Source organism: Rhinatrema bivittatum, chromosome 19, assembly GCF_901001135.1.
Source record: "Rhinatrema bivittatum chromosome 19, aRhiBiv1.1, whole genome shotgun sequence".
NCBI lineage: Eukaryota > Metazoa > Chordata > Amphibia > Gymnophiona > Rhinatrematidae > Rhinatrema > Rhinatrema bivittatum.
In genome coordinates, this window is record NC_042633.1 from 32,340,086 (window position 1) to 32,363,237 (window position 23,152).

Sequence of the window (23,152 nt, forward strand, 5' to 3'; positions counted from 1 at the left end):
CATTCCCAGCCACGGCCAGTGACCACAGACTCAGTATTCTCACACCACGGTAAACCATTCCCAGCCACGGCCAGTGACCACAGACTCAGTATTCTCACACCACGGTCAGCCATTCCCAGTCATGGTCAGTGACCACAGACTCAGTTTTGTCCCACCATGGTCAGCCATTCCCAGCCAAGGTCAGTGACTACAGCCTCAGTATTCTCTCACCACGGTCAGCCATTCCCAGACAGGGTCAGTGACCACAGACTCAGTATTGTCACACCATGGTCAGCCATTCCCAGCCAAGGTCAGTGAACACAGCCTCAGTATTCTCACACCATGTTCAACCATTCCCAGCCACGGTCAGTGACCACAGACTCAGTATTGTCACAACACTCTCAGCCATTCCCAGACAGGGTTAGCGACCACAGTCTCCGTATTCTCTCACCATGGTCAGCCATTCCCAGTCAAGGTCAGTGACCACAGACTCAGTATTGTCACACCACGTTCAACCATTCCCAGCCACGGTCAGTGACCACAGACTCAGTATTGTCACACCACGTTCAACCATTCCCAGACAGGGTCAGTGACCACAGACTCAGTATTGTCACACCACGTTCAACCATTCCCAGCCACGGTCAGTGACCACAGACTCAGTATTGTCCCACCATGGTCAGCTATTCCCAGCCTAGGTCAGTGACCACAGACTCAGTATTGTCACATCACGGTCAGCCATTCCCAGACAGGGTCAGTGACCACAGACTCAGGATTGTCCCACCATGGTCAGCTATTCCCAGCCTAGGTCAGTGACCACAGACTCAGTATTGTCACATCACGGTCAGCCATTCCCAGACAGGGTCAGTGACCACAGACTCAGGATTGTCACACCACGTTCAACCATTCCCAGACAGGGTCAGTGACCACAGCATCACCCCATGATTAGCCCTTCCCAGTCCTTCTCCCCATCCCTGGCAGGAATACCAGATGTACAACGGTCAGGTTACACTCTTTTATTCTTTGCAATATTTGACTGAAACTACAAATCCCAGCATGCAACTGGGGCAAAACCAGGCCTGGAGCAGCCTGTTTGGTTGACATCAGCTGAAGGAGAAACCTTCATAGTATGTGTATGGGGGACAAACCCTCCGGGAGCAGAAAAGCTCCAGCAAAATATCTAGAGACGTTTCTAAAAAGTTCGTAATTCATGAAAACCTCTGAGTCTTTTGCAAACATAATTTATGCTTTTTACCTTGCATATGATTTGTTTTCATTTGCTGACATATTTATTTGTGTTTACATTATCATTTTTAAACACTTGCTTTGAGCAAACAGTAAGAATGTATTATGAATGTAATAACATAAAAAGAAGTACCGTGTAACTGAAAACCCAATAAAAAACCAGATTACGAAAATAAGAAATAACCTAACAGCAAAAGCAAGGTACTTTCAGCGGCGACTTACCTTTCGCTCTCTGTGTAGGGGATAAGCCCCCAGGTATGATCCCAGTAATTGTGTGTGTGTTATATGAGGTTAGCCCCCCAGGTCAGAGCCCCTGGGCAGGATACCAGTGTGCACGGTCTGAACCCGTAGCGCACGGTCAGCCATTCCCAGCCACGGTCAGTGACTGCAGGCTCAGTGTTGTCACACCACGGTCAGCGATTTAGCACCCATCTGCCTGTGAGGATGGCTGAGCAATGCTGGAGTCAGGAGGCACACTAATTCCAGCTTTTTTTTTCTTGCAACTTAACTTTTATTCACATAAACAGCAAATAACAAACCAACACACTGCCTATCTGTGCAGTGTACTTACAACTCCTTCAGGTTAGGTCAGAGATATTACAGGAGCTGCCTTCTCCTTGGAGCTGCAGGGGCCTCCTGAACCCAGCCGGGCTCACAAACTTATTCCCGTCCCAGCAGGGTCCCACCCACAGAGATATCTCCTCCCTCCGTAGGAGTTAAGGTGGATAGGCCAAATGCCTGGTCCTGCTCATGCAAAAAGGGGACGACAGGGTCACTTCAGCACCCAGCCACGCACGGTCAGTGACCACAGCGTCACCCCACGGACAGCCATAACCGCCACAGTATGACCACTCCATGGGCAGCCCCTGCAGGGGCGCCAGACAGATAAATGGCCAGAATACACCCACCTACTTATCCTCCTTTATTCTTCCCAATGGTTGATTGAAACTACAAATCCCAGCATGCAACTGAGGCAAAACAGGACTGGAGCAGCCTGTTCGGTTGACATCAGGTGAGGTAGAAGCCTTCGTAGTACATGTGGAGGGCGAATCCTCAGCAAGTGGAAATGCTCCAGCAAACGATCTAGGTGAGTTTAAGAAAACTTCACAATCCATGAAAAGTTCAGGTTTCTTTGGTAGACATGGGACCCTCTTTAATGAGCATTTTCCCCATTGACATAAAATGGGAGAGAAGTTGTAGCAAGCAGGCCCCTTGCTTTGCATGGCAGGTACGCTTCTCACTTTACGTGCACTTGCTCTTGTTTGCTGATATACTTCTTTACGTTTATCTAGTATTATACCTTGCACAGGGATCCAATAGCCCTCGCCCCTCCCGTGGTTATAATGAAAGCAGCAGGGGCGTTGCTAATTACTTAAGAGAGCTGGGGCTTGTGCATCTTCCCCCTCACCCAAAATGTTGCACTAGAGCAATAAAGTAATAAGTTTCCAAAATAAACTGAATCACACCACACGCCCAAGAGCAATCCTGTACAAACACATCATCACAGTTTTAAATATTAAAATGAACATTCAACTACAAATTCTGTGTCGCCCCCGGTAACAGCAACACAAGCTCCTCCACTATTAGGGGCACGGTGAAGCAATGCCATCACCTTGCAGAAATGGTAGTCAGACCCTATAGAGCCAACCTGCCAGCCCAGAACATCACTAAATGCCAGGCTCAAACACCCGAGAACCCTACTCATGTAAAAGCGGCACTGCAAATATTACACCAGGACCTAGAACACCAATACACCTCCTACTGATAAAACAGGCTAATAACCTCGGAGCTTTTGATTTCCAGCCACCCTGAGATTCTCGTGGTTTAGGAATAGATGGGGGCTCATAATCTTTTTCCTCTCTCTCTCATGCACACACATGTTCATTCTCTCTCACACAACTCTAACTCTAATTAGAGTTGAGGAGTGAGTTAGCAAGGATAGAAAGAGAGTGATCCCAATTGGAAAATTTAATGAGGATGTTTGTAGAGCCATTTGGAAGACCATCAACTGTAAATACCTGATGAATGCACAAAGAGACTTAGCATGGTGTGCAGTACATGACTGTTTGCCAACATGAAGCTTTCTCTATAAAAGGAGACTGTCGAATACAGTGGGGTGCATAAGGGAGAGGTGTGAGAGGGCGAGGAGTCGCCAGCACACATCCTCTGGAGATGAGCAGCAGCAAAAGAGGTAGGGAGAAAAGCTGAGTTGTGGATGGAGGCAATGAACCCAGATGTGATGATAACAGAAAAAACCAGTGATGTACAGACTATTTGAGTCTGCATGGCCATGTGCAAGACTATGGATTTGGATGGGGTGCATGAAAGAGGCCCCTCTGGAGGGCAAGGAATCTGTTGCACCTAAAGAACGTGGAACTGGATGACAATATGATATATCAAACTGGAAAAAAGTTGGTAAAGGACTACAGCCTGAGAGAAGCTAAAAAAAAAATGCAACGCAAGAAGAAGTGATGAAAGCCTGGAAGTGGTGAATTACAGAAATTGTGGCTCCAACAGATACTAGAAGAGCCAGAATAGGAGTAGCTCGGAGGTTAGAGCATAGGACTAGGAGTCAAGAGACCAGGGTTTGAGTCCTGCTGTCACTCCTTGTGACCTTGGGTAAGTCACTTTACTCTCCATTGCCTCAGGTACAAAACTTAGATTATGGGGATAGGGAAATACCTGAATGTAATCCACTTTAAAGACAAATATTATTAAAAAAAAAAAAAAGGATGAGGCTCCATCAATAGAGTGGAGAGAAAGTAACCAATGCTAATAACGAGAAAGAAGTGAACAAAGGGGGAAATTTTGAGATGAGTAGAGGTAAATGAAAACATGCTAAAGTTAATCTTTGCAATGATGTGAGAAATAGTTTACATTTACAATGTATTTATTTATTTAACATTTTTTATATACCGATAGCCATATACACATCATACCGGTAATGGTAAAGACAATTAAAGATGAACTATAAGTCAAAATCTGAAGGTTGTAAATATCTTTTGATTAACTTATTTTACTTTATGTATGTTTTACTGTAAATCACTTAGAGCTATTTTGCATTAAGCAATTAATAAATTTTAATAAATGAAATGAAATGAAAAAAACTTGTGCTTATATGATGTGGGAATACAATTTAAAAAAAAAAAAAAAAGCAATGTTCACTTTCATACGTACTTCCTCTCTCTCTCACACATACATACAGATTCTCACTTACACTCATGCAGAAACTGGTTCTGTCTCACACACTCAATGGCTCACACATACACGTACATACAGGCTCTCTGACGCTCACTGGCTCTCTCCCCCCCACCCACACATGCTCACTGGCTGTCTCTCAATCCAGGCCTCTTCAGCCGCTGGCAGGGAGAGGACCCACCAGTGGCCCCGATGGGCCTTTTCTTTGGCTGCAGGCAGGAAAGGACATGTGGTGGGTCCTGCTGGGCCAGCGAGAGGCGCTGGGGTGCTGCTAGGCCCCCTTCAGTGGCCACGGGTGAGGAGGAAGTGTTGGGGGTCCCTGCCGGGGCTTTTTCTTCAGCTGCGGGCGAGGGGGAAGTGCCAGGTCCCTTTAGACCTGGCAACAGAGGAAGGGCTGGCAGACCCACCAGGCACCTTCTTCAGCCACAGGTGGGAGAGGACCTGCTGGTGCCCCACTGGAACTCATCCTCCGCTGTGGACGGGAGGGGGAAGTTTTGGCAGCCCCGCTGGGCCTATTTCGTGGCCACTGGTGGGAGAGGATGGGCCGGTGGACCCGCTGGGCCTGTTCTTTGGCCGCTGGCAGGGTGCAGTCTGCTGGCGGCGGCCAGGCTCGCTCTCTTCTTGCATTGCAGTGGGGAAGCAATGCTCCTCCCCCAAACTCTGCCCATGACCTTGAGAAACAGCAGGGACAACTCAGATTTCTGCCTGAGGCTTGAACCCTGGGTGGCAAACTACTCTCTTGCACTTTCCTGCCCCATTCTAGCCAGAGGAGGTCTCACTCTTGCACTTTTCTGCCCCATTCTAGCCAGAGGAGGTCTCACTCTCTTGCACTTTCCTGCCCCATTCTAGCCAGAGGAGGTCTCACTCTCTTGCACTTTTCTGTCTCCACTCTAGCCAGAGGAGGTCTCACTCTCTTGCACTTTTCTGTCTCCACTCTAGCCAGAGGAGGTCTCACTCTCTTGCACTTATCTGTCTCCACTCTAGCCAGAGGAGGTCTCACTCTATTGCACCTTTCTGCCTCCATTTTAGCCAGAGGAGGTCTCACTCTCTTGCACTTTTCTGTCTCCAATTTAGCCAGAGGAGGTCCCACTCTCTTGCACTTTGCTGTCTCCATTTTAGCCAGAGGAGGTCTCACTCCTCTCTTGCACTTTTCTGCTTCCAGACTTGCTCCATAGGTAGGGAGCTGCTGATGGACAGGCCTTGCGCATTTGGGGGTGAATACTGTGCATTTTGCACAGAGCGGCACACTCAGGGAGGCGGCGGACTGGCGGCCGCAGGAAACGCCACAGGCCGCCGGCAGAGCTTAACCAGCCAGTGGCCGAAGAAGGAAAGAGCGATGGAAGGAGAGGCCCACCTTCTGTGTCTGAGCATGCGGGCGCGCACAGATTCCCGCTCCCTGCCCCCTCCCCCGAGCAGGAAGATTGGTGGGCCATACGGCCTGAAGACAGCAGGAGGCCCGCGGGGCCTTGGTTGAGCTCATCCCACCACATCCTGAAGACAGCAGGAGGCCCGAGACCGTGCTGGAGCTCATCCCACCGTGGCCTGATGATAACAGGAGACCATGTGTGTGAGCTTGTTTGTATATGTGAATGAGTGGGAGTCTGCGTGTGTGTGTGAGAGCCTGTTTGTGTCTCCATGTGTGTGTGTCTGTGTGAGAACCTGAGTGCCTGTGAATGTGTCTGAGTGAGAGCTTGTGTATTTGTGTATGGTTTGTGCCTGTGGGAGTCTGTGTGTCACATATAGGCTCACACAGGCATGCGCACGCACACACAATCAGGCCGATACTATAAGGTGCGCTCGGTGGAGCGCACGGTTTAACACGCGCTTGGACGCGCATTTCGACGGGCATCCGCTACCCCTTATACAGTAAGGGGTTTAGCGTGTCGAAAACGCGTGGCCAACCCCTGCCCCCCCAGAAACTAATAGCGCTCATCACATGCAAATGCACGTTGATGAGGCTATTAGTTATTCATCCGGGATTCTGTAAGTAAAACATGTGGCCAATTCGCACATTTGACGCTCATTTGACTCCTCTCATGCAAACCTTGGGTAAAGCTGCCCAAGGGCAGCTTTACCCAAGGTTTGCATGAGAGGAGTGAGGCAGACGTTAATTTCTGAGAAGCCCAAAAAAGTGTACAGAAAAGCAGAAAGATGTTAAAAATTTTTTTTAAAGAAAATAATTTAAAAAATGTGGCAAACGGTCAGGTTAGGAGAACGGACCCTCAATTATACTGGCGTTCATTTTCCTAACCTATTGCTATCAGCATCGGTTTCCCGAACCCGCTGACAGCCACCTCTCCTGGGTTGCTGCCAGTAAGGAGGCGCAAGGGACGCTTTATCGACCCTAGCGCCGCCTTTTTAGCACGACTCCTCGTTTAAATACAGGATCGCGCACCCAGGAGAGGTGGCTGGGCGCATGTTGGTAGAGCGGGCGCCCGTCCTCCCGCGCTTCTTATTGAATTGGCCTGAATGTACCTGTGAGGGAGAGGCAGCCTGCGTATGTTAGAGAGAGGGGGTGCGTGAGAGAATGAATGTGCTATTGCGCATGTGTGTGTGTGAGAGAGAAGGTAAAATGTGTGCGGCCCTGCCAGCCCCAATCCACGACGATCTCAGGGTGCCTGGAAATCAGAAGATCACAGGTAGGGAGAACAGATTTTTTTAAATCCTTATTAATTTTAATTATTGGGTGTAATTTGATGATTCTGCACTTTTGAAATATTTCATTTTTTTGGGGGGGGATAGAACATTTTTTAATTATTGGATTTTTTGTTCATCAGATATTCTGAAATATTTTCTTGATGTTTGTGAAATTTTTGATATTCTATTCATTAACTGGTTTGAAATATTATTTTTTAAATATGACTTTACTATTATGATTAATGTTTTATGTTTCATGATTTTATTATGTAATGTTTTATGAAGAATGGTGATATTTGTTTTTCCATTGCTGCTCTGCTGGCTTGTGGGTTCCATGTCAGTTCTTCTCAGCCGGTTTCTGTTTGTACTTTCTGATCTCTTTATTCTGCATTTGGTCAGGGTCTCTCTGGGTTCTCCATATGTGACGGAGGTGAGGTATCTTGCTGGCATGTAATTTCTGTGCAGGGATCTATAGCAGCCTGGTTTCCTAATAAGAGTTTTATTGGTGTCCTAGGGCCTGGTGTAATATGTGCAGCATTGCCTTTTCATAGATAAGGTTGTTAGGGGTGTTTTGGTATAGGAGGTTTACCATATTGTAATGCTAATTCTGTTTATTTGTGGCTTTCTGAGGGCCAAGCTCACACCCAATACGCATTTCGAAAAGTCTAATTCCAAGTGTCTTTTTTGCAGTTTTCTGGTTGACACCACAGAAGTGCATGTAAATATAATATGCATGTTGTGTTATTTTTGCCTCAGCAGACTGTACTAAAATGTAATTGTATCTATCTGTAAAGGATGGTGGGTGGGTGGGGTTGGTTATGGGGTGGCATGTGTGCAAGGCTGTAAGCTTTGCCTAGGGTACCTAATACACTTACCTATCTATGGGTTCTTCTGGGGGTGGGGGTTGGGTTTATTAGTTTTTAAAAATATAGATTGCAGGACAGAGCTGGCCTTTATTTGCTGGGCCCTGAATGAAGGGAGGGGGGGGGAAGCACAGTCATTTTTGGCACAGGGCAGCAAAAAAACTAGCACAGATCCTGCTTATGGAAATGTTAGAGCTGTGAGGAAGTCGCTCCATCCGAGGCCAAATTATCCAGAAGTAGCTAAGCGACCTCTCACTCACAGCGCTAACGTCTCCATTTTGCTTCCAAACGTCGCCAGGATGGCAGCAGGGCCCTGGGTTGTCTTGTCAATAAAGTTACTTGAATCAGTACATTTGCATACCCATGATGCTGTGCGGAAGCTGCTGCCTTCCAGGCTTGTTAAAGGCGCGTGGCGATTTCAGTTCCTGCCCGTTGCCTTGACCGGGCAGTGTGAGTTTAAGTTCTGATTGTACCGTGCGCTGTGCAGCTGTGTGTGAGCCTTCCACCCCCCACGTGTTCCACCCGGATATGATTAGGGGTTGCTTTGTGTCCCCTGTGCATCGTGCTAGTAATGGCACTAATTTTACCTACCAGCAGATGGATTCGGATGAATCAAAACAATTTTTGAAGGTCCAATTCGCGGTGGACTGATAATTCTTGTACAAAAAATAGATTACAAATTGAAATTAAATAACTTAAAGTGCGTAGTACGTATATGAATTTTTTTATATGAGCTGGCGACAGATACACTACTGCTTTAGTAAGATGTGGTTTTTTGCGCCTGGGAGAAAGTGTGTTTTTACTCTAAGTCTGCTAAGCATGTTTTGTGGATAATTGCCAAACACCATCCTCCTGTTTTGTTCTCTTGCTACAGTAGTGAATTTTGTATCCAATAGGGAGAATCTGATCTAAAATAAGAGCCTTCAGTATATTAGCCAGGTTTCTACAATGAAGACCAGGGTAGTAGAGTTGTCGGGAGGCTCTGAATGATAAAAGTTTTCTTTAGTAGGGAAGCACTTTATAGGTAGTTCAGGAGTTCCAGCTTTAATGCGGATCATACACTCAATGCACATGCTAGAAAGGCGACTATTATGGAACCGTTGAATAGAAGTCTGAACATTTTCTGGAAGAAAAATCCAGGAAACAGCCATGTAGACTAAAGACAGCTATTTCTATCCTTGGGAGTCACTAACAGGGACCAGGAAGGTCTCACTTTCCTGCCTCTTGCACTTTTCTGCTTCCAGACGTGCTCCGTAGGTAGGGAGTCCCCGATGAGCTGTGAGAAAGTCGCTCGATCCGAAGCCAAATTGTCCAGAAATCGTTAAGCCTCTCACTCACAGCTCTAAAGTCTCCCATTTGCTTCTAAAAGTCGCCAGATCGAGCTACAAAATCGCTCAACTGGCAGCAGGGCCGTGGGTTGTCTTGTCAATAAAGTTACTTGAATCAATGGACATTTGCATACCCATAATTCTGTGCCGAACCTTGCTGGCTTCCAGGCTTCTTAAAGGCGTGTGGCGATTTCAGTTCTTGCCCGTTCCCTCGACGGGGCAATGTGAGCTTAAATTCTGATTGTACCGTGCGCTGTGCAGCTGTGTGTGAGCCTTCCCCCACGTGTTCCACCCTGATACGTTAAGGGGTTGCACGGTGTCCCCTGTGCATCGTGCGGAAGAGTGCCCTAAGTTTACCTACCAGCAGATGGATTCGGATGAATCAAAACAATTTTTGAAGGTCCAGTTCGCGGTGGACTGATAATTCTTGTACAAAAAATAGATTTATGGCAAACTGAAAGTAAAACACTTTACTTACTTATGTAACGTAAGTGAGTGTGATCTCTTACAGGAGCCACAGCTCACATTATCATAATTCCTATGGCAGAAACCATGTGTGGGGAGCTCACATTATCATTATTCCTATACTATGTGCTGTATCTAGGCAGCACCGTATGGAGAGTCAAAAAGATTTATAGCAAGCGCGCAACGCTCCGGGGGGGGGGGGAGGGGTTTGCGGCTGGGAGCGAATGTGCTTTCATTCTAAGCCTGCTATGCACTTTTTGTGGATAACTGTGGATTTTGTATCCAAGAGGGAGAATCTGATCTAAAATAGAGCCTTCAGTATATTAGCCAGGTTTCTACAATGAAGACTTAGGGTAGTAGCGTTGTCGGGAGGCTCTGGATGATCAGGGTTTTCTTTAGTAGGGAGTTCCAGCTTTAATACGGATCATACACTCAATGTACATGCTAGAAAGGCGACTATTATGGAACCGTTGAATAGAAGTCTGAACATTTTCTGGAAGAAAAATCCAGGAAACCTCCAGGTAGACTAAAGACAGCTATTTCTATCCCTGGGAGTGAGTAACAGGAAATAGATCTTCTTTATGGGAGCTTCCGGGGAACTTGTGGCCATGGGTGGCCACAGCCTGAGGCAGGATGCTGGGCTCCATGGACCTTTGAGTTTTGCTCACCTTCTTTCTTCTTAATTTCTATTCTCAGACAAAAATAATTTCCAACCTTTGGTGCCGCTGGCTTGAGTTTCTGGCTCAGCCTCTTTTTTCTTATTCCTTTCTTTGTTTTCTGCTTCTCTCTCTGATTCTTATTTATATTCCACTTTTCAGCGGATTACGTTCAGGTACTGCGGGTATTTCCCTGTCCCCAAAGGGGCTTACAATCTGTGCGTACCTGAGGCAACAGGGTAAAGTGACTTGCCCAAGGTCACAGTGGGGTTTGACCCCTGCTCATTAGCCCTCTGCTCTAGTTACCAGGCTCCTCCTCCACTCTCTGATGGCCTCCTTCCTTTTCCTGTTTCAATTCTCTCTCTTCTCTTCTTTCTCTCTTTCCTTCAGCAGCAGAGACTTTCTCTTCCTGCTTATTCCCTCTCCTTCCTTTTACTTGTTCACCCTGGATTCTTCCCCCAACCCTGGGTCCTCTCCTTCTCCTGCTATCCCTGGTCCTTACTCTCTCCTCTTACTTCTCCCCTTTCCCCATCTTTTCTCATCCCCTCCCAACTTCTCCCCTTCTCTCTTTCTCCCACGATCTTGCTCTGTCTTCTGGCTGTCCCCTCTCACTCCTGTCACTTTCCTTGCTTGGCCCCTCACTCTCTTCTCTCATTGCCCCTTTGCTCTCTCCTCTCACTGCAGCCTCACACTCATTCTTGCTTTCTCTTCTCCCTGATCTCTCCCCCCCCCCCTCCTCCCTGCCATGCATGTGGACACAAGCACTCTCCCTCCCTCCTTTGACCTCTCCCTCATACATGCACAGTCTGGTTTACCCTCCTCTCGTCCTCTTCTTTACCAAGATCCCTGCAGGAGTGGAGAGGAGGACAGTGCTTCCCTGCCTCTGCTGATTGGTTACGGCTATGACAATGAACCAATCAGATGTGGGTGGCAGAGACTTTAGCAGCAGATCTTGTTCCTGCCTCCTGCCTCGGACTCCAGCCTGGTGCCTGTGGCCTCCTCAGCACAGAGGGGGGTAAGAGGACGTTTGGCTGAGAGACAGGCAGGTGATTTCTGTGATCCGGAGACACAGATACGCCGACACACACTTTCTCTGTTTCTAACACACACGCACACTTCTGCTGCTGCTCATGTGCCCACTTTGCGAGTATTCCCTTCCCCTGGACTGACTAACCAAGGACACTACAGCATCATCATGCAAAGTTCTGCACCTGCTGCCAGCCCTTACCCAGCCTGCAGTAACCACCTTTAACCTTCCTCCTCCCTGTGCCCATGGCCCACTGCACTGCCCTTCTCTTAGATCAGCCCGGCCAGCTCACACAGAGACCTGACCAGCACGGCACAGAACTTTCCTCCTCTACCAGCAGCACAGCAAAAAATTGCTCACTCTCTTGTTCTTTCCTGCCCCATAACTTGGGCATGACATCCCATTCCCCACCCTTGCCAACAGTGATGCAATATAATGTCTATAATGCTCCTTTATTGAGTGGATAAAACCGCCACAGCCATACAAGCATGAACTTAAACATCAACAAACAGAAATACTTTGCAAACTTAACATTAAACTTTTTTTTTTAATAACTCTTTATTAGACAGGTTTTCACCATAGTAAATAGTGATAACAGCATACACCATTCTCTGGTTCAAAAACTAAAACAGACATGAGAGATTATGAATGTTAGAGAAACCAAAAATCAAAATCAGCAGATTAGGAAACCAAAGCATATACGTGTAAATTTGTAACGAGCAATTTTTGGATCAAAATATAAACGCTCAATATCAGCAGTATCTTGAACTTGGGTGTACCAATAATCCAGATTTGAACTGGTCTTCCAGAATTTAGCAATCGTGAATCGACTAACAGCCTGAGCTTGACAGGTATCGAAGAGCCACACCATCTGCCCAGTAGCCCAAGACCTGTTCCAATAAAAACGAGATACCCAAAAACATCAGCCAAACACTAATCTTTTATAAGACTGGCCTACATCCCCACCGGCAAAGACAACGTGCTGTTACCCCCTCCCACCCCCCCCCCCCCACCCCCCCACTTGCTGGCGCTGTCCCAGTGAGGCGGCAGCCCTCCAACCTTCCGCGCCATGAAGGTGGCACCCACTGGCATCCCGCTCCGTGAATGCCGCCATGGCCACTGCCGCTCCGTGCAGTGTGCTGCCGCCTCACCCACCCCTGGCCGTTCTTGCAGGCCAGGCTTATTTATTTATGCCAGGCCTCCATTTTGCCCCCCCCCCCCCCCCCCCCCCGGACCGGCCACCATCTCGGTCTGCGCCATGCATTGCCTAGATCCATCACCCTCTGCCAATTAATAGTCTAATAGCAGCCCGCTTCATGCGCCCCCCCCCCAAGCTTCTCCCTATTCATTATCTTTGGTGCCCTCCTCCACACACCAAAGCATCCCCCTATGCGCCCTAGCGCTGTGGGGTGGTGGGAGGGTTGTTTTCTCATCCTATGTGGGCTGCTAATGTGCTAACACTCCCTCTCCCATCCCATATTGTTTCTGAGCCCTTGCTACCCCTCCCTTTCTCATTGGCTCCTGGCTTGGTTTCAAATCAGCCAGGGAACCCTATTGGCTGCATTTTCCCCACTTCCCCCCTCGAGCTGGCTGAAACACGCCTGCCCAGTTACGAGGCCCCTGCCTCAATTGGCTGGGCCTCCTTTCTAGCCAGAGTAGGTCCCACTCTCTTGCAATTTTCTATCCGTTCTAACCAGAGCAGGTCTCAGTCTCTTGTATTTTCCTGCCCCGTTCTAACCAGAGGTCCCACTTTCATGCACTTTTCTGCCCCATTCTAGGCAGAGGAGGTCTCACTCTCTTGTATTTTCCTGCCCCGTTCTAACCAGAGGTCCCACTTTCATGCACTTTTCTGCCCCATTCTAGGCAGAGGAGGTCTCACTCTCTTGTAATTTCCTGCTCCATTCTAACCAGAGGTCCCACTTTCATGCACTTTTCTGCCCCATTCTAGGCAGAGGAGGTCTCACTCTCTTGTATTTTCCTGCCCCGTTCTAACCAGAGGTCCCACTTTCATGCACTTTTCTGCCCCATTCTAGGCAGAGTAGGTCTCACTCTCTTGTATTTTCCTGCCCCGTTCTAACCAGAGGTCTCACTCTCTTGCACTTTTTTGCCCCATTCTAGGCAGAGGAGGTCTCACTCTCTTGTATTTTCCTGCCCCGTTCTAACCAGAGGTCCCACTTTCATGCACTTTTCTGCCCCATTCTAGGCAGAGGTCTCACTCTCTTGCACATTCATAGGGCACTCTAGCCAGAGTAGGTCTCACTCTGTTGCACTTTTCTGCCCCATTCTAGGCAGAAGAGGTCTGGCTCTCTTATACTCTCCTGGCAGAGGTCTCATTCTCTTGCACAGTGCTGGGGCACTCTAGCCAGAGGAGGGCTCACTCTCTTGTACATTCCTGCCCCACTCTAGCCAGAGGAGGTCTCACTCCTCTCTTGCACTTTTTTGTTCCCAGACGTGCTCCGTAGGTAGGGAGCCCCCGATGGAAACGCGAGAGCTGTGAGGAAGTCGCTCCATCCGAGTCCAAATTGTCTAGAAGTAGCTAAGCGACCTCCCTCCTCTCACTCACAGATCTAACGTCTCCATTTACTTGTAAAAGTCGCCAGACCCAGCTACAAAACCGCTAAACCGGCAGCAGGGCCGTGGGTTGTCTTGTCAATAAAGTTACTTGAATCAGAGTACATTTGCATACCCATGGTGCTGTGCGGAAGCTGCTGCCTTCCAGGCTTGTTAAAGGCGTGCGGCGATTTCAGTTCCTGCCCGTTCCCTTGACCGGGCAGTGCGAGTTTAAGTTCTGATTGTACCGTGCGCTGTGCAGCTGTGTGTTTATGCGATTGCTCAATCGGTTCCACCGTCACGTGATAAGGGGTTGCACCGTTTCCCCTCTGCAGCTTGAGGCTGCTGAAAACAATTTTTGTACCCTATACAGGTTATGCCCTCTACCAGCAGATGGAGACAAATATATTTTCAATTTTTGAAGGTCCTATTCGCGGTGGGACTGATCATACTTGTGCAAAAATAGACTTCATAACAAGAGGAGAGCTTTCTCTCTACGTTCAAGGCTCTAGGAAATTCATTTTAGGGTCATTCGCGATGCTTTTCATCTGTATAGAAAGGGTTTATGCGGTGGGGATTTCTTAAGTAGTTGTGCATCTGATCTGTTACGGGAGTCCGAGCTCACATTATCACGGTTCCTATAAATAGCTTGTGCCATATGTGGGAAGCACCGTAGAGAGACACAGTGCAGAATCCCTGCTCCTTAGCATCAGGTACAGACACAGAAACATACGAAGATTTATAGTAAGCGCTTACAGGTGGGATTGGGGTAGGGGTGAGGAGCAGTACACTAGCAGGAGGCCTGTTCCAGTAAGATGTGTATTTTTGCAGCTGGGAGTGAATGTGCTTTCACTCTAAGCCTGCTATGGCGATGACAATGAACCAATCGGAGGAGGCGGCCACAGGCACTCGGACTCCATCCAAGTGCCTGTGGCCTCCTCAGCACAGAGGGGGGAAGAGGACGTTTGGCTGAGAGACAGGCAGGTGATTTCTGTGATCCGGAGACCAAGAGAACGGGCTCTAAACCCAGACTCTCTCCTGGTCAGATCCAGAGAGTTCCCGAGTATGAACATGCCGGACTGTTGTGGCTTCCTACACAGAAACTGCAGTCACACATGCAGAGGGCAGACAGAGGCTCATCAAATACATAATCTCTTTTCTGTCTCTCCCCACTCCTCCTCCACTTCTCCAGCGCTCAGTCTCCCTCTTTTCGCCTCTCATCCCAGCTCACCTCTCCCACTCCTTCCGCACTCTCTCTTATACCCACTCACTCCCTATTCCCCCCTGTCCACCATCTGTTCTTAGCCCCAGCTTTGTTTCACTCATTCTGTTTTATTTAAAAAATATATATTCCACTAGGTCCAAAGTGCAAAGCAGCTTACTTAAGAACATTCATAACAGATAAATAAAGCATTGGTAAAATAATAAACCCCCCCCCAAAAAAAAACATTAAAATAGACAAAGACAAATCAAAAGTAATAAAGCCATCCCCCGGTACACAGTTATACAGCTACCTTCTGACATAGCACTGTCCCCCAGTCTGGAGAAGGACGCCTGGGTGGACTCTATGTCAACCACTGCGGAGCGTAAACGGCGTCCGTCATTGCAGTCACCAGTCTTTTCCTTCCTTCCCCAGGTCATTGACACCCTCCTGGTTCTTCAGCCTGAAGTGGACCCCAGTCCACCCACCCGGTCAATAGTTCACAATTAACAAGCTTGATATCAGTTCTGCAAGGTGCTTAGCAGGTGTACAGTTATGCAAGTAAGATGCCAAAGGTATCTTTTTGTCTTTCATTTTTCTTTTCAAATGCTGCTTCAAGTCTCCTCTCTTCCCTTCGTGGGAGTTGTTGGGACATCAGAAGATGTCTGGGCTTGAAGGAACTTTTACCAACCATATTCTGTGTGTTTCTCAAAGGCACTACAGGATTATTGCCTTAATTATGATTATCATCCTTTCATTGTAGCTACAGGAGGATCTGGGGGGGGGGGACTAAAAGCCTGGAAAATTATTCTGATTTCCTTGGGCACGATACTGGCTTTCCCCCTATTATTTTGCTGCTGTTTCCGCGAACGTACTGAGGTGGGCAGGGCGTGCTAAAGGCATGAGCGCGGTGAAGGAGTCACTAAATAATTCTGGGAGACCGAAGGGCAAGTCAACTGATCATGTTGAGGACAGGCTGAAAATTCTGGAGTAAAACACAGAGAGCGCAGGGGCTGAAAATACCAGGGGAAGACTCCGGCAAAGTGCAGGGCTGAAAATACCAGAGGAGACTCCAGTAAAATGCAGAGCGAAGGGGCTGAAAATACCAGAGGAGACTCCGGCAAAGTGCAGAGCTGAAAATACCAGAGGAGACTCCTGCAAAATGCAGAGCGCAGGGGCTGAAAATACCAGGGGGAGACTCCGGCAAAATGCAGGGCTGAAAATACCAGAGGAGACTCCTGCAAAATGCAGAGCGAAGTGGCTGAAAATACCAGAGGAGACTCCGGCAAAGTGCAGGGCTGAAAATAACAGAGGAGACTCCCGCAAAATGCAGAGCGAAGGGGCTGAAAATACAAGAGGAGACTCCAGTAAAATGCAGAGAGTGCAGGGGCTGAAAATACCAGGGAGAGATTCTGGCAAAATGCAGAGGGGCCGATTTTAAATGTTATGCTCTCGGGGTACATTTGTGCGCACTACCCGGCGCGCACAAATGTACACCCAATTTTATAACATGCGCGCAGCAGTGCGCGCAAGGAGGTGCACACTTCTGCACCTTGCGCGCGCCGAGCCCAAGTGGAGACCCGATGGCTTTCCCCGTTCGCTCCAAGGCCGCTCCGAAATCGAAGCGGCTTTGGAGGGAACTTTTTTTTGGCTCCCCCCTACCCTCCCTTCCCCTATCTAACCCACCCCCCAGCCCTACCTAAATCCCCCCCTACCTTATTTCGCTGAGATTCGCCTGCCGGCCAGCTGCCAGCACATGAACCTCCGGCACGGCTGGTGTGCAGGAGGACTTGGGAACGCCCCCAGACCGCCCATTTTTTAAAGCCCCGGCACATACGCGCGTCCCGGGGATTGTGCACGCGCTGAGCCTATGCAAAATAGGCTCGGCGCGCGTGGGGGTAGGTTTTCAGGGGTTGCGCGCGTATCCCTTTGAAAATCTACCCCAGAGAGCGCAGAGGCTGAAAATACCAGAGGAGACTCCGGCAAAATGCAGAGAGCGCAGGGGCTGGAAATACCAGGGAGAGAATCCGGCAAAATGCAGAGAGTGCAGGGGCTGGAAATACCAGGGAGAGAATTCGGCAAAATGCAGAGAGCGCAGGGGCTGGAAATACCAGGGAGAGAATTTGGCAAAATGCAGAGAGCGCAGGAGTTGAAAATACCAGGGAGAGATTCTGGCAAAATGCAGAAAGCGCAGGGGTAGAAATACCAGGAGGGAGACTCCGGCAAAATGCAGAGAGCGCAGGGGCTGAAAATACCAGGGGGAGACTCCAGGAAAATGCAGAGAGCGCAGGGGCTGAAACTACCAGGGAGAGATTCTGACAAAATGCAGAGAGCGCAGGGACTGGAAATACCAGGGAGAGAATTCGGCAAAATGCAGAGAGCGCAGGGGCTGAAAATACTGGAGGAGACTCCAGCAAAATGCAGAGAGCGCAGGGGCTAAAAATAACAGAGAGAAGGGTAAAACGTAGCCAGCACAGGGGAGAAAATGCCCGAGGAGACACAAGGCCGTTACGTGAATGACAGATGATCTTTCTGATGTTTCAGTTTCTAGGTGGTAAATGTACAGGTCAGAGCACATCTTTCTCAGGACTGGGCTTAAGGAGGGGTAGCAGCAGGAGACCCTCCGTACCCACCTACTCCTCTGACTGCGGGCGGATGTCTGGAATGACATTGGATGAGATGGGGGGGACCTCACGGCCCAGACAGTCTCACTGTGGAAACCTGCCCAGGACCACATGCAGTGGTTTTTAGGCACTGTCCATCACCAAGGAAGGATGTCAGAATCCACAGACACAGAGGACACGCTAAGATTTTCTGGAAAAGGACAAGGCTCTTAGATTTCTGTAAAAAAAAAACCCCATTAGATGAAGTCCTTTCTTTCTGTACAGTATTATATTTATTTAATAGTGTGTGAAGAGGGGTGCAGCTGGGAAATTATCACATGGAGAAGGAAGAGGCTGGGTCTGATTTCTAGAGCAGAGAATTATGAGTCAGGAGAAATCATGGAAAGCGAAAGCTAATCTCTGTGGTCAGCCATTCCCACACAGGGTCAGCGAACAAAGCCTCCGTATTGTCCCACCACTGTCAGCCATTCCATGTCACGGTCAGCAATAACCGTCACAGTATTACCCCTCCATGGTCAGCTCTTCCCAGCCCCTACAGGGGCACCAGACAGATAAAAGATCAGAATATACCCACTTATTTATATTCCTTTATTCTTTGTAATGGTTGATTCAAACTACAAATCCCAGCATGCAACTAAGGCAAAACAGGACCGGAGCAGCCTCTTTACATAAGGACATAAGAACATGCCATACTGGGTCAGGACCAAGGGTCCATCAAGCCCAGCATCCTGTGTCCAAAGGTGGCCAATCCAAGTCACAAGTACCTGGGAAGTACCCAAGCATTAAGGGATAGATTTTCAAAGGCCTGACCTGCGTCCCTGTGCACGCGATTCCCTGCGCGCGCACATGAGCCTAGTGATTTTATAACATATGGACGGCGCTGCGAGCATGTTATAAAATACGATTCCCGCGCACACATGCACGCTTGGTTTTAATATCAGCCTGTGTATGAGCGGGTGAGTGGAGTCTCGTGCAAGCAAGGGGGAGGATTTTAAAAAAATAACACGATGTGACGCGATCCGGCCTACACTTGTTCCCTCCCAATCCCCCTACCTAGCCTTCCTCCCTTTTCCCCTCTCCTCTCTGACCCCTAAACCTACACTATCTTAATTTTTTTTTTTTTTTTTTACAACTTACCCGCTGCTCCATGCAGGAGTAAGTTCTGGGCGCCGGCCAGCTGTCAGTGCGCGCTTCCCTGGGACAGGGCCTAATGGCTGCTGTCCTGGTCGGTCCCCACCACACCACCACTAGCCAGCCCGTCCCTTTGAAGGAGCCAGGCACTTCTGCGTGTATCAGGAGACACGCGTGTGGCCGGGCAGTTTTAAAAATGCGCTCGAGGTGCGCAAGCCCCAGCCACGCGCATATCCCCTGGTTTTCGTGCGCGCCGGGCGTTGAAAATTTGGGCTTACATGAATAGATCCTAAGCTTCTAAACCTTATTGATTAATAGCAGTTAATGGACTTCTGCTCTAGAATCTTATCCAAACCTTTTTTAAACCCAGCTACACTAACTGCCCTAACCACATCCTCTGGCAATGAATTTCAGAGCTTAATTCTACATTGAGTGAAAACGAATTTTCTTCGGGTTCCCTCTCTTCTTGCATTGCGGAGGGGGAAGCAATGCCTCTTCCCCCAGACTCTGCCCATGACCTTGAGCAACAGCAGGGATAACTCAAACTTCTGGCAGAGCCGATGTCTGAAACTGGGGTGGCAAACTGCACTCTTGCACTTTCCTGCCCCATTCTAACCAGAGCCAGAGGAGGTCTCACTCCTGTCTTACACTTGAAGTCGCTGGATCCGAGGTCAGATTGTCCAGAAATAGCTAAGCTAGCTCCCCGTCTCTCTGACATCTCTAAAGTATCCATTTGCTTCCAAAAGTCGCCAGACCCAGCTACAAAATAAACCGGCAGCAGGGCCCTGGCTTGTCTTGTCAATAAAGTTACTTGAATCAGAGAACATTTGCATACCCATGATGCTGTGCGGAAGCTGCTGCCTTCCAGGCTTGTTAAAGGCGCGCGGCGATTTCAGTTCCTGCCCGTTGCCTTGACCGGGCAGTGTGAGTTTAAGTTCTGATTGTACTGTGCGCTGTGCAGCTGTGTGTGAGCCTTCCCCCACGTGGTCCACCCTGATATGTTTAGGGGTTGCACCATTTCCGCTCTGCCGTGTGAGCGGCTTAAAAGCAATTTTTATACCCTATACAGGTTATGCCCTCTACCAGCAGATGGAGACAAATATATTTTCAATTTTTGTAGGTCCTATTCGCGGTGGGACTGATTATACTTGTGCAAAAACAGATTCGTTGCTAACTTACTATGCAAAAAAAATGTTTGCTCCGTTTTTTCCAAAATGGTTTTTTCTGAATACGAAGGGTTTTTAAACAATTCTCTTCATTAAATCGGAGTTCACGTTTTTTTTTAATTCCAATAGCATGTATTTTATTTCTACCATATTTAAGGAAATACAGAATTTCACTAAACTTCTTAAACTATTTAGATCAAGTTTCACTCAGAGACCCAATGGTAATTTTAAATTTATGATGTGTGGCAAAATTGCATTGAGCACAGGGGCTGGAAATACCAGGGAGAGAGTCTGGCAGGGGCTGGAAATACCAGGGAGAGAGTCTGGCTAAAATGCAGAGAGCGCAGGGGCTGAAAATACCAGGGAAAGATTCCGGCAAAATGCAGAGAGCGCAGGGGCTGGAAATACCAGGCAGAGATTCCGGCAAAATGCAGAGAGCGCAAGGGCTGGAAATACCAGGGAGAGAATTCGGCAAAATGCAGAGAGCGCAGGGGCTGGAAATACCAGGGGGGAGACTCCGGCAAAATGCAGAGAGCGCAGGGGCTGGAAATACCAGGGAGAGAATTCTGGCAAAATGCAGAGAACGCAGGGGCTGGAAATACCAGGGAGAGATTCCGGCAAAATGCAGAGAGCGCAGGGGCTGGAAATACCAGGGAGAGAATACGGCAAAATGCAGAGAGCGCAGGGGCTGGAAATACCAGGGAGAGATTCCGGCAAAATGCAGAGAGCGCAGTGGCTGGAAATACCAGGGGGGAGACTCCGGCAAAATGCAGAGAGCGCAGGGGCTGGAAATACGAGGGGGGGGGGGGAGACTCTGGCAAAATGCAGAGAGCGCAGGGACTGGAAATTCCAGGGAGAGATTCTGGGAAAATGCAGAGAGCGCAGGGGCTGGAAATACCAGGGAGAGATTCCGGCAAAATGCAGAGAGCGCAGGGGCTGGAAATACCAGGGAGAGAATACGGCAAAATGCAGAGAGCGCAGGGGCTGGAAATACCAGGGAGAGATTCCGGCAAAATGCAGAGAGCGCAGGGGCTGGAAATACCAGGGGGGAGACTCCGGCAAAATGCAGAGAGCGCAGGGGCTGGAAATACCAGGGGGGGGGGGGGGGGAGACTCTGGCAAAATGCAGAGAGCGCAGGGGCTGGAAATACCAGGGAGAGATTCCGGCAAAATGCAGAGAGCGCAGGGGCTGGAAATACCAGGGAGAGATTCTGGCAAAATGCAGAGAGCGCAGGGCCTGAAAATACCAGGGAGAGATTCTGGCAAAATGCAGAGAGCGCAGGGGCTGGAAATACTGGAGGAGACTCCAGCAAAATGCAGAGAGAGCAGGGGCTAAAAATAACTGAGAGAAGGGCAAAACGTAGCAGCACAGGGGAGAAAATGCCCGAGGAGACACAAGGCCGTTACGTGAATGACAGATGATCTTTCTGATGTTTCAGTTTCTAGGTGGTAAATGTGCAGGTCAGAGCACATCTTTCTCAGGACTGGGCATAAGGCGGGGTAGCAGCAGGAGACCCTCCGTACCCACCTACTCCTCTGACTGCGGGCGGATGTCTGGAATGACATTGGATGAAATGGGGGGGACCTCACGGCCCAGACTCTCTCACTGTGGAAACCTGCCCAGGACCACGTGCAGTGGTTTTTAGGCACTGTCCATCACCAAGGAAGGATGTCAGAATCCACAGTCACAGAGGACACGCTAAGACTTTCTGGAAAAGGACAAGGCTCTTAGATTTCTGTAAAAAACAAAAAAAACCCCATTAGATGAAGTCCTTTCTTTCTGTACAGTATTATATTTATTTAATAGTGTGTGAAGAGGGGTGCAGCTGAGAAATTATCACATGGAGAAGGAAGAGGCTGGGTCTGATTTCTAGAGCAGAGAATTATGAGTCAGGAGAAATCATGGAAAGCGAAAGCTAATCTCTGTGGTCAGCCATTCCCACACAGGGTCAGCGAACAAAGCCTCCGTATTGTCCCACCACGGTCAGCCATTCCATGTCACGGTCAGCAATAACCGTCACAGTATTACTACTCCATGGTCAGCCATTCCCAGCCAAGGTCAGTGACCACAGCCTCCGTATTGTCCCACCATGGTCAGCCATCCCCAGCCAAGGTCAGTGACCACAGCCTCAGTATTCTCACACCACGGTCAGCCATCCCCAGCCAAGGTCAGTGACCACAGACTCAGTATTCTCACACCACGGTCAGCCATTCCCAGCCACGGTCAGTGACCACAGACTCAGTATTCTCACACCACAGTCAGCCATTCCCAGCCAAGGCCAGGGGTCAGCCATTCCCAGGCAGGGTCAGTGACCACAGACTCAGTATTCTCTCACCACGGTCAGCCAAGGCCAGTGACCACAGTCTCAGTATTCTCACACCACGGTCAGCCATTCCCAGGCAGGGTCAGTGACCACAGACTCAGTATTCTCTCACCACGGTCAGCCAAGGCCAGTGACCACAGTCTCAGTATTCTCACACCACGGTCAGCCATTCCCAGCCACGGTCAGTGACCACAGACTCAGTATTCTCACACCACGGTCAGCCATTCCCAGCCAAGGTCAGTGACCACAGTCTCAGTATTCTCACACCACGGTCAGCCATCCCCAGCCATGGTTAGTGACCACAGTCTCAGTATTCTCACACCACGGTCAGCCATTCCCAGCCACGGTCAGTGACCACAGACAGTATTCTCACACCACGGTCAGCCATTCTCAGCCAAGGTCAGTGACCACAGACTCAGTATTCTCACACCAAGGTCAGCCATCCCCAGCCAAGGTCAGTGACCACAGACTCAGTATTCTCGCACCACAGTCAGCCATTCCCAGCCAAGGCCAGGGGTCAGCCATTCCCAGCCAAGGTCAGTGACCACAGACTCAGTATTCTCACACCACGGTCAGCCATCCCCAGCCAAGGTCAGTGACCACAGCCTCAGTATTCTCACACCACGGTCAGCCATCCCCAGCCAAGGTCAGTGACCACAGCCTCAGTATTCTCACACCACGGTCAGCCATTCCCAGCCAAGGCCAGGGGTCAGCCATTCCCAGACAGGGTCAGTGACCACAGACTCAGTATTCTCTCACCAC

At 49.1% G+C, this 23,152-nt stretch overlaps 1 long non-coding RNA gene across 1 annotated transcript; it reads left to right on the forward strand.

The window, feature by feature from the left end:
- Positions 1-384: 384 nt before the first annotated feature.
- On the forward strand, positions 385-22,429 carry LOC115080523. The gene is made up of 3 exons (XR_003853588.1): positions 385-399; positions 785-894; positions 22,235-22,429. It is a non-coding gene; the product is annotated as an uncharacterized LOC115080523 (long non-coding RNA).
- The last annotated feature ends 723 nt before the right edge of the window (positions 22,430-23,152 follow it).